Source organism: Nuphar pumila, chromosome 7, assembly GCF_984573655.1.
Source record: "Nuphar pumila chromosome 7, dmNupPumi1.hap1.1, whole genome shotgun sequence".
Lineage (NCBI taxonomy): Eukaryota > Viridiplantae > Streptophyta > Magnoliopsida > Nymphaeales > Nymphaeaceae > Nuphar > Nuphar pumila.
The window spans coordinates 54,904,618-54,916,352 of record NC_143255.1 but is presented as its reverse complement, the minus strand read 5'-3'; positions in this window follow the sequence as shown (position 1 = coordinate 54,916,352).

The following is an 11,735-nucleotide window of genomic DNA, read 5'->3' as shown; positions in this document are numbered from 1 at the left end:
AATATGTTGGCTTTTCTAGATTTATCCAACAATATCTAGAAATTACTGGATTTTGCTAGATATAAGCCTTTTCCTTGATTTCCTTAAATAAAAATGATAAAGTATGAAATAAAATAGAATAAATAAGGAAGATAAGATATGAAATTTCGAAATTGGGGTCAAAATGACCAAAATACCCCTAATAACAAGACTATGGCCTTGAAATTAGGGTTTTTAGAAAGATATTTTGATAAAATGCAAGTTTTGAAATTTGAATTGAATAAACTCAAACAAAATATGCTATGACATGATTAAAAATCTGAAATTAGGGTTAGGGATTTCGAAATTTAGGTTAAATGACCAAATTGCCCCTGATAGCAAGACTATGGCCTTGAAATCAGGGTTTTTAGAAATAGATTTTGGTAAAACTTAGGTTTTATGCACTAAATGAAATCAAATGAGCACAAAATTAAACCTAAAGCATCCTAATATGATTATGAACATGATTAAACCCTAAAAATATATGTTTATGCACGAAAATCCAATAATATCACAAAAACTGTGATTTTAGCAGTGTTTTTGGATCTTTCAGGAACCCGGTTTTGCAATTTGCTTAATTCAGCCATCAAATGGATTCCAAAATCCATAAAAATTGGTACCTGCACTTGTTATAACCCTAATGTCGAATTGGAATTATAAAAATAATTTTTTGACATTAAATTAATCCGAAAATTGCATTAAACCCTAAAATATGCTATTTTTGACCTAATTCACCAACCAGTTTCAATCCAAGACCTGAACCAGGGGTCAAATCTTCATGGAAATTTATGAAATTTTACAGAGACTAACTAAGAATAAAAACAAAGATTTCCCAATTTACAGATCGGAAAAATCATCTTCGGTTAGGGAGAAACCCTTCCGGCAATCTGAGCTAAAATATATCACTCTTAATAGGGATTAAAACAGCTATTCCAGATTGAAAATATAGACATAAATAGAAATCCTAAACAAAAATCTCTGAACTTTTAGTGGTGAACAGTAGACAGAAAAATAATAATACTCACTTTTTACAGATCTAGAATCGGATCTGTGGTTTGGGATTTATGACTAACACAAGTCTGATTAGTGTTTTGGTAAACCCTAACGAGTTTTAAATTTAAGAACAGATTCTCTGAAAGAGAAAAAATAAAAACAGTAATCAAAAAATCCGAAAATTTTACAGCAGACAGATCTACTCAATGTGAATCCATAGCACTTTACAGATCTAAAATCGGATATAATATGAGAGAAATATCATCAAAGCAAGTTACCTTCTTGATTTTAACCACGATTTTAAAGCTTTAAAAACCCGATTTGATGTCAGATTTTTTTGACAGGGTTCCCGAGATCCAAAACCTCTGATTTTTCTACAGTAACTCAATAACTCATTCATGCATCACATATAAAAAAATCAGAAATAAACAATGAGTAATTCAATCCAAAATAATATTATCTTTACTGTTCTAAACCTAAAACACACATAAATTTAAGAAACTTGGAAAAACCATGCATTAACTAATGTAAATAAATAAAATAAACCATAAAACAGTAAATAAAACTTATTTCTATGCTATAGAACGTAAAACAAACATGAATAAACCATTAAAATAAAATAAAAACAGGGAATCAATGGCTGAAATTTGATATCACCTTTAAAACATAGATTTAACCCATTAAAAAGGGTAAATCATATATTTTATTGGTTAATAATGTAAAGAATCATATTAAAATCAATTCTAATGGATTAAAATCCCTGTAAATCACCCAAAACAGGGTTAGATCACCTTCTTGGATCGTTCTTGCTGATTCTTGATGGTTCTTGAGGTGAAACTATGGTTGATCTTCCATAAGGAGCGGTATTTAAGCCTAGATCTAGGTTTAAAACATTAAAATCATTAAATAAAATATGAAAAAGGCAAAGGAATTCATACCTTGGAGTTGCAGCAATGGAGGAAGGGCTGGAGAAGAGAGAGAAGCTCCAATAATCCAAAGGAAAGCAAGTTGGAAAAATTGACCCCCCTATGGCTTTCTATTTATAAAAAAAATTTAGGTTAAAAATCAAATGTTTTAAAAAAATTGGACTCTTGTAAGGGGGGCGATTTTGGGGTGTAAAGACTATCCTACCCCTAGCCTAAATTATCCTATTTAATACCTAATTAACCCCTAGACTCTTCTAAAAAATCCCCAAATGTAATGCCATTTGGCATTTTCTACATTTGGCTTTTTTAAAACACCTTTAAAAACACTAGTTTTAAAAACTAACTTTCAAAATGAGTTTTTCAAAATGGTTTTGACTCTTCTAAACCTCTAACACTAACCAAGACATCAACTAACCCTAGTCTAGCCCTGAATGACTCGAATATGGCGCCACCCCGAGTGGGCCCTACTTGAGTTTTTCAAAAAGCGATTTTAAAACTTGAAATTGAAGGAGTTTTCAAAAGGATTTTCAAAAGTAATCTTAAAATTAGGATTTTTGAAATGGCATAGGGTTCTAACTAAATTAGAATTCCTCTGGATATGGTGCCAACTGAGTGAGCCCACATCGAGTTTTAGAAATTTTGAAATACACACTGAAAATGGCTTTGAAAAGGGGTTAAAATCGATATTTGAAATTCAAGATCTTTGAAAATAGGGTCTCAAGCGAACTGGAACTCCAGGTTAGAGTCCTGAACTCTTAGGACTCTGAGATTTTAGATTTTAAAAGCCAAATGAAAGAATTTTCAAAAGATTTTATCAAGAAATGATAAAATAAGTCAGAAAACACAGTCAGGGTTAGACTTTTAACTCGACCGAACTCTAAAATAGAGTCCTGAACTAACTGGACTCTGTAAAATGACCTAAATTTTGAAAACAACCGAAAAAGACTGAAGATGGAAGTAAACAGACTTCAAAACAAATTTTTGACTGGATTTGGACTCTGGGACAGAGTCCTGATCGGACTGAAACTTTCAAAAATTTGAGAAATTTGATGAATAGAGAAATTCAGAAGCGACACCATCTCAATGGGACTCATCTGTGAATTGAAATTGATTAAAATTTGAATTTAAAATGAATCCAGATTGTTTTCTGAGAAAATATTTCGAAATATAAAGTCCTGGGGTTGGAAAATGACAAAGTATTGAATAAAACCCAGGTTTTAAAATTGATTTTGAAATAAAAGCTTTAAAATTCAAATCTGGATTGAATGTTTTGAAATAGGAGTGCTAGATCTCGAAAATGAAATGCAATGACATGCAACGACATGTAATGACATGAATGCTATGCAGAATACATGCAATGACATGCAATGATCTGTAATGACACTGGATGAGGGTGAAAATTTGGGGTGTTTACAGATGCCCCTCTTTGCTGCTAAGCCGGTTGAAAGCCGAGCTTAGTGGCAAAGAAAACACACCAAATTTGGATTATAAAAATGCCCCAGTTAGATGAATCTGACTGGGTATGAAAGAATTAGTTTAAGTGATGATGATAGATATGAAATGAAGAATAAGGAGAAAATTTTACTTCGAAAAGAAGTGAGATTCAGGTTTTACCCTTAACCTGGATGAGACAGAAAATACCTCGTGTAGAAACGAAGCTCAGTTTGACCCTTAACCTGACCGGGAAATGAAATACCTCATCAAAGTGAAGCTCGGGTTTGTACCCTTGGCCTGATTGGGCTGAAAATGGAATACCTCATCAAAGGAGGCTCAGGTTTATACCCTTATCCTGATCGGGCAGAAAATGGAATACCTCATCAAATGAGGCTCAGGTTTATACCCTTAACCTGATTGGGCAGAAAATGGAATACCTCATCAAATGAGGCCCAGGTTTATACCCTTAACCTGATTGGGCAGAAAATGGAATACCTCATCAAATGAGGCCCAGGTTTATACCCTTAACCTGATTGGGCAGAAAATGGACAGAATCCTCGAAAGAAGAGACCGTGATGGAACCTTCGGATTTCCGCACAATGAATCCGATAAGGGTTTTGCAAAAGGAAGGAAATTGGAGTCCCTAAAGCTTGAAAAGGGTTTGATTTTGGGCGTCTCATTGCTGAGACTAAATAGCTTTTGAAATTGCCTTTTGCTGAAATTGGTGGCTTAACCTCAAGCCGAAATTGGACTGTCTATGATGGGACAGTGGGGACACAGGGAAGTGTGCGAATCTGAGAGCCCGTGCGCTCAGATTATACCAATAGAAGGGAAGGAATCTTGAAAACTCCCATTATCAAGTCCTAAAAAGGGATAACAAGTGATGTCAGGATGCACCAAAGATGAACCTCAATCTCTTGTTTCATGCCAGGATAGCTAGAAAATATTGCCAAAATGTTGAAAATTGTTGTTGATTCAAAATAATTGAAAATGATGCACATTGTTTTGAAAGTATTCCCTCTTTTCTACCTGAAGTATTACCTCTGACTGGGCTTAACTCCGTAGAATCAAGATTCAAATTCAAATTGCTTGCGATTGACTTTCTTTCAAGGAAGCTATCAATTTCCTTGATATGGACGAAAAAGAAAGTATTCTTGATATTGCGAGAGCTATTGGTGAGAGAATATTGATAAAAGAATTTCACAAAGTTAAAGAAGATTCTTGATAGATTCGGCAGTCTGATATTCTGGGATTCTTTTCTCATGATGATCTTTCTGCACTCTTTTTTTAGCAGATTGGAGCTCTCTTGGATTTTTTGGGAATTACATCATCCTTCATTTTGGAGATGTCCTGACTTTTCTCTCTTTTTTTTCTTGGGAAGGGTACGTCACAAACTCCTTCATCTCAGAGATGTTCCGATCCTTCTTTTCTCTCAGGGATTATCTTGATAGTTATTGGCTCATTGGTTGAGAATCTCTTGATGATAGCAGAAATTAAATATCTTTTAGGGTTTGTCGGTAGGCTCATCACACTCGCCTTCATCTCGACGGTGATCTGAACTTTCCCTGGAAGGATCCGTCACAAACTCCGTCATCTTGGAGATGATCCAAATCTTCTTTGGCCCCGGGGGTCGACTCGCTTAATTCGCCTTCATCTTGACGACAATTGAGAGATCCCTTTTGCAGATATTTAATTGCAGCTTAGGTGATTGAGGAGATATGAAAATTGAGTGGATTTTTCTGTATCACCCAGGATATTTCGACTGCTTTATTTTTCAAGAATGGTCTTTAAAAATGTGCCATTGACTGCGATCAATATCAATCACTCATGGCTTTGCAACAACATTGAATTCTCTTTGCTGGCCATATCGAGGATTTATTCTTTATTCTTTTGGTTGGCCAATAGAAAGATTTTGAACTTTGAATCCTTTTTCGCGAAAGCTTTGTCCTTTCGGAAGTAATACTGAGGGTATTCTGAGGTAATAATTTTGTGCAATAAAGATTTTTGAAATCAACAAATATTTAATGACAAATTGGCAAAATTTTCTTGAAATCCTTTTGTGAAATCGAGCATTTGAAGCACAACGCAACACATCCATGACAAAAATTCTCTTCTCCTTTCCCCAAAGGAGAATATTCAGAAATTGGAATTGGGAATTACTCCTCTCTTCCCTGAAGAGGAGGTGTTTGCAAAACGAACTTTCGAAGAGAAATGAAACTTTCGTCAAAACTTCCTAACATTAGGCTTCTCTTATGGAAAGGGGCCCGGAATTGGTGAGGTTGGTAAATTGGTCATGAAGGAACGAGTTCATCACACTCTCCCTGAAAAGAGGGTCCTTCATGATGAAATGGCCTAGTCTGAAATCATGGGGCCACAAGGAAAGCAAGTCTCCGTCGAGTCTCTCCCTATAAAAAGGGTTCCTTGTGTGAAATTTGGAATTTTGTTTTGCAAACGGTTCACAAAGACACGAGTCCCTTTAAACTCTCCCTGAAAAGGGGCTAAGTGAACGAATTGGATAGCATGCGAAAAGAGCGAGCTCCCTCAAACTCTCCCTATAAAAAGGGTCTCTCACAAGAGAAAATAATTGAAATTGGGTATTGGGTGACTCAAAAGGGTCAAATTTTGGAAATTGGAATTTTGAAATTTGATATTTGAAATTGGAAATTGGAAATTGGAAATTGGAAATTGATAATTGGAAATTGGAAATTGATAATTGAAAATTGGAAATTGATTGACCCGAAGGTCGAAATTGTGAATTGGTTTACTGAGAATGACATGGGTTCTGTAGGGATTCGACCTACGAACTATCTATTCCATAGGGATTTAACCTAAGGATCATAGTTTAAGAAAGAATGATTCCAACTTGTGAGCTTTGAATGGACCAGGTGCTAAACTGGGTTTTTGAGGGAAGATTCGAATCAGAATTCAACTCTTCAAGGAAAACTAGATGAATTGGATTTTGAAAGAAAATTCAAGTCGGAACTTGGATTTTCTAGACCATCTCTGAAGGAAAAGAAAACTCGAGTCGGAACCCGAATCTTCGAAGGAAAACTAGGTCCATTATGGAAGGAAAAAAAATCCGAGTCGGAACTCGAAATCCAAAGGAAAACTAAACCGGTTAGAAGGAAAACAAATTCGAGTCGGAACTCGAATTCCTGAAGGAAAACTAGGTTAATTAGAAGGAAAGGAAATTCGAGTCGGAACTCGAATCCCAAAGGAAAACTAAACCAGTTAGAAGGAAAAGAAATTCGAGTCGGAACTCGAATTCCTGAAGGAAAACTAGATTAATTAGAAAAAAAGCAAATTCGAGTCGGAACTCGAATCCCAAAGGAAAACTAAACCGGTTAGAAGGAAAAGAAATTTGAGTCGGAACTCGAATTCCTGAAGGAAAACTAGATCGATTAGAAGGAAAGGAAATTCGAGTCGGAACTCGAATCCCAAAGGAAAATAAACCGGTTAGAGGGAAAGGAAATTCGAGTCGGAACTCGAATCTCGGAGGAAAACTAAATCAATGGGGCTACTGAATTTTAAAATTAACCAGTGTAAACAGCGAATTTTGAAAATGTACCAATATAGGCATTGGATTTTGAAAAATTACCAGTACGGATACTGGGTTTTGGAAGATTACCAGTACGAGCGCTGGATTTTGGAAGATTACCAGTATGAGCACTGGATTTTAAAAGGTTACCAGTACGAGCGCTGGATTTTAAATGGTTACCAGTACGAGCACTGGGTTTTGGAAATTACCAGCACGAACACTGGATTTTTGAAAAATTACCAGTACAACACTGGATTCTGAAGAATTACTAATTGATTTTGATGGAAAATTTTCAGTCTTCACCCTCACGACGACTTGGACAACTGTCGGGGTCTCAGGATTTATCCCTTATCCTGAATGGGTAATCGATGCAAATGCAAATTGATGCAGATGAATGCGAATGAATGCATGCAAATGCAAATGAATGTAAATGGGTGCACATGCGTGCAAAATGAGAGATTTGTTTGATCCTGCCTGCATACAAGATATTTGTAGATAAAAACAAAATTTTAAAAATGCCCCAGTGTAACTGGGAAAAGAATTTTGATTATTATTGAAGAAAATTTGGAAGAATTACAAAGAATAGGGAATTGTTCAAGTATAGAATTTTTTCAAATGTCGAGCATTGATGGGATCTGGTAATTCTATTCCATCAGCATTGATGAGCCGATATGAATTGCGAGGTAGTGCCTCTTTGACAACATAAGGACCTTCCCAATTTGGCGACCATTTGCCACCCGGACGGTGCCTGAGATAAGTTGTTGATCTGAGCACTAGATCATTGACCCGAAATTTTCTCTCAATGACAGATTTTGTATATTGTCGGGCTATCCTCTGGCGATAGGATTGAGCATGCTCTGCTGCTCTGAGCCTTCTTTCATCGAGCAAATCAAGTTGTACCAGTCGCTGTTGCTGATACTGATCAAGAGGTAATTCTAGAAGTGATGCAAATTTCAGAGCAGGTTTCTGAACATGTAGAGGCAGTACTACTTCAGTTTCGTAGACAAGTTCTGACGGAGTAGCATTCGTTGGAGTTCGAATGGTGGTTCTGTATGCCCATAATGTATCATGAATCTTTTCATGCCAGTCACGGCCCGTTTCTAAAGTTCGCTCCAGGATTCGAATCAGAATCTTGTTGGTGGCCTCTGCCTGACCATTCTCTTGAGGATAATAAGGAGCAGAAAAATGATGATGAATTTTGAGCAGAATGTCCTCATTCTCTCATTCTTGAAATGACTGCCATTATCCGACACAATATCATGCGGTATACCGAAACGGCAAAGGATATTCTTATGGATGAAAGAAACCACGTGTCGACCTTCTACTGTGCGTAGAGTGACTGCTTCTACCCATTTAGTAAAATATTCTGTTGCGGCCAGAAAATATTTATGACCATTGGAGGCTGAAGGAGTGATGGGGCCTACGACATCGAAAGCCCACATGGAAAATGGCCATGGCGAGACGACAGATTGCAAGTATATCGCTGGCGCATGAATGGAAAGCGCATGCATCTGACATTGAACGCACTTCTTCACAAAATGATAGCAATCTTGTTGCATAGTTCTCCAATAATATCCTGCTCGGATGATTTGTTTGACGAGAGTCTGATAGCCAACATGACCACCGCAAATGCCTTCATGTGCTTCTTGCACAACTTCTTTGGCTTCTTCTTCGTCCAAACATCTAGAATACTCAGAACTGAATCCACGACGATAAAGGACATCGGCAAGAATAAAATATCGAGCAGACATGCGTTGAATTGCTTGCTGCTCTCTCTTTGATAATTCTGGGAGAAATTCGCCAGTTTTAATGAAATTCTTGATATCATGATACCAGGGCTTCTTCTTTTGCTCAGCCTGGTTTATCTGCTCTACTGGGACGAAAGCAGGTTGATCGAGTCTGCCAATTTCAAATGAGCGACAAGATTCTCCGTTCTTGAAAGACATGATGGATCCTAGATTGGCTAAACTGTCTGCAACTTGATTGAAATCTCTCTTGATATGAAAAAGTTGGAATTCTTCGAATTTGTTGGCAAGAGCTGAGACAATCTTTAGGTAAGGAAGTAATTTCTGATCTTTCACTTGCCATTCGGTCATAACTTGATTGACGATTAACAAAGAATCGCCATAAGCATGCACTCTTCTGACATTAAAATCCTGTAGAATTTTCAGACCTTGTATCAAAGCTTCATACTCGGCCATATTGTGAGTGCACTGAAAATCCAGTTTGAGAGAAAAGGGAATCATCTCTTTCTCTGGTGTGATTAGCAAAATTTCGATTCCTATGCCTGCCATATTCTTGGAACCGTCGAAGAATAAATTCTAAATTGGAGATTGTTTAATATTGCAGATCCGCTCATCGGAGAAATCATCCTCAGCTTTAACATCCTCTGCTAGAGGAAAATCTGCTAATTGGTCTGCAATTGCTTGACCTTTGATAGATTGCTGAGAGACATATTCCAAGTCGTATTGCATTAATAGGACTTGCCATTTGGCGATTCGTCCGCTGAGAAATGGTTGTTCAAGAATATACTTGAGAGGATTTAATTTAGATAGAATCTTGACTTCAGACGCCAATAGATAATGTCGCAATTTCTGACACATCCATACCAGAGCTAGGCATGTCTTCTCTATCTGAGAGTATTTCTTCTCATAATCAATAAAGGTCTTGCTCACATAGTAAATGGAATGTTCTATCAAGCTGCCTTCTTCGTATTGCGCCAAGAATCCGCCGCAAGCAACTTGATTAACTGAAATGTATAGCAATAGGGGTTTCCTTAATTCTGGCGGCTTTAAAACAGGAGGATTGAGAAGATATTTCTTGATGCGTTCGAATGACTGCTGACACTCTGGTCCCCATTCGAACCTCACTCCTTTTCTGAGCAAATGATTGAAATGCTCACATCTCATGGCCAAATTAGAAATGAATCGCCGAATTGATTGCATGCATCCTTGAAGGCTACGCAATTCTTTGAGATTAGTCGGGGGCGGCATGCCAATGATAGCTTTGGCCTTAGCAGGATCCATTTCTATCCCCTTCTTGCTGACCAAGAAGCCTAGCAACTTGCCTGATTTGACTCCAAAGACACATTTTTGTGGATTGAGTCTTAGCTTGTAAAGAATGAGTCGCTTGAAAACTTGATTGAGAGCTTCAATGTGATCTTCCTCTTCTTTGGATTTCACCAGAATATCATCGACATATGCATCCATAGTCTTATGCATCTGATCATGGAAAATAACAGCCATAGCGCGCTGATAAGTGGCTCCAGCATTCTTAAGCCCAAAAGGCATAACCGTGTAACAGAAAGTGCCCCATGGCGTGGTAAAAGATGTTTTGGATTGGTCACGAGCGGCCAACTTGATTTGATTATATCCGGAGTATCCGTCCATAAAGGAGAACATAGCATGCCCGGCTGTGCTATCGACTAGGAGATCAATGTTTGGAAGCGGATAGTCATCCTTTGGAGTGGCTTTATTGAGATCACGGAAGTCGATACAGATTCGCACTTTCCCATTCTTCTTAGGAACTGCTACGATATTCGCCAACCAATCCGGGTAATCAATTGCTCGAATGAATCCTGCTTTAAGCAGATCCTCAAGTCCTTCCTTGACCTGTTGCTCGATTTGAGGATCCATTTTTCTCAACTTCTGCTTGACTGGTTTCGCCTCAGGCTTCAAAACGAGGCGATGTTCCACCAATTTCGGATCTAAACCTGGCATATCCTCATAAGTCCATGTGAATACTTCTTCATGCTGCTTGAGGAAATTAGTGAGCCTTTCTTTCTCTCCTGGGCTCAAACCACTACCAATTTTGAGAATTCTAGGATTGTCTTCTGATCCGATATTGATATCCTCAGTCGGATCTTGAACTAAGGATGATGGCTCATCTTGCTTCTGAACCGATGCAAATTCTGGTAGTTCCTGAAGAGCTGAATCGAACTCTGCGGATTCTTCTGACTGTTTTGCAGTTTGACCACATTCTGCTCTTATTCTGACCTGATGAATTATTGCTGATTTCGAACAAGCTTTTGGATTAAAGACGAGCTTCTTGATAGATCGGGAAGACATTCTGAAAATTGGAGGATAAATTGATTTAGGGAAATTGTTCATCATGAAATAAATTGCTTTTATTGAAAATAATTGGAAAGATAAAAGGGCAAAAAAATTTCAATTTTGTGAAGATTTAATATTGAGGAGTAAAGAGACAAACGGCATCAAGATAGACAAAGGAAACTGGCAACTTTATTGAAAGATAGAATTAATCAAAATGACAATGATGAAAATGAAATGGGATATCATCCCGACAAAAGAATAGAAAAGGAAAGACAAAGGAATTCTTCTAATGCGCTCCCTTAATGAAAACAGTCCCTTTCTAAGATCTTCGGCCATTAAAGCCCAATCCGGTTCTTTTAGGGCAGTGCTGAGGAATCACTGGTTCAAGACGACCATCTTCATTTTTGCCTAGGCCTCGAAAAGGCTGGTAGCCGTGCTTCACTAATAAATCAAATCCCTTCTTAGCTTTCATAAATTGGGAGAATAGCGGATGATCCTTAAGTGTGCTATAATCAATTCGTCCTCCAATCTTGAAGAACTGTGGACCTCCCCATCGGGTCGCAGCCACTGTATGCTTGGGTCGCTCTGCCGTCTGCATGATTCCTGAATCCTCTTTGAAGCTGACCTCTTCGATACCCCTAATGCTAGGGATATCAGTAGTGAAAGAGGGCCTGGGAACCATGGGCTGTGCTAGCCTCTGCTACGGATCTTCGCCTAAGACTGTCGTGATCATACCACCTTTTGACCACTTGATGCACTGATGAAGAGTAGACG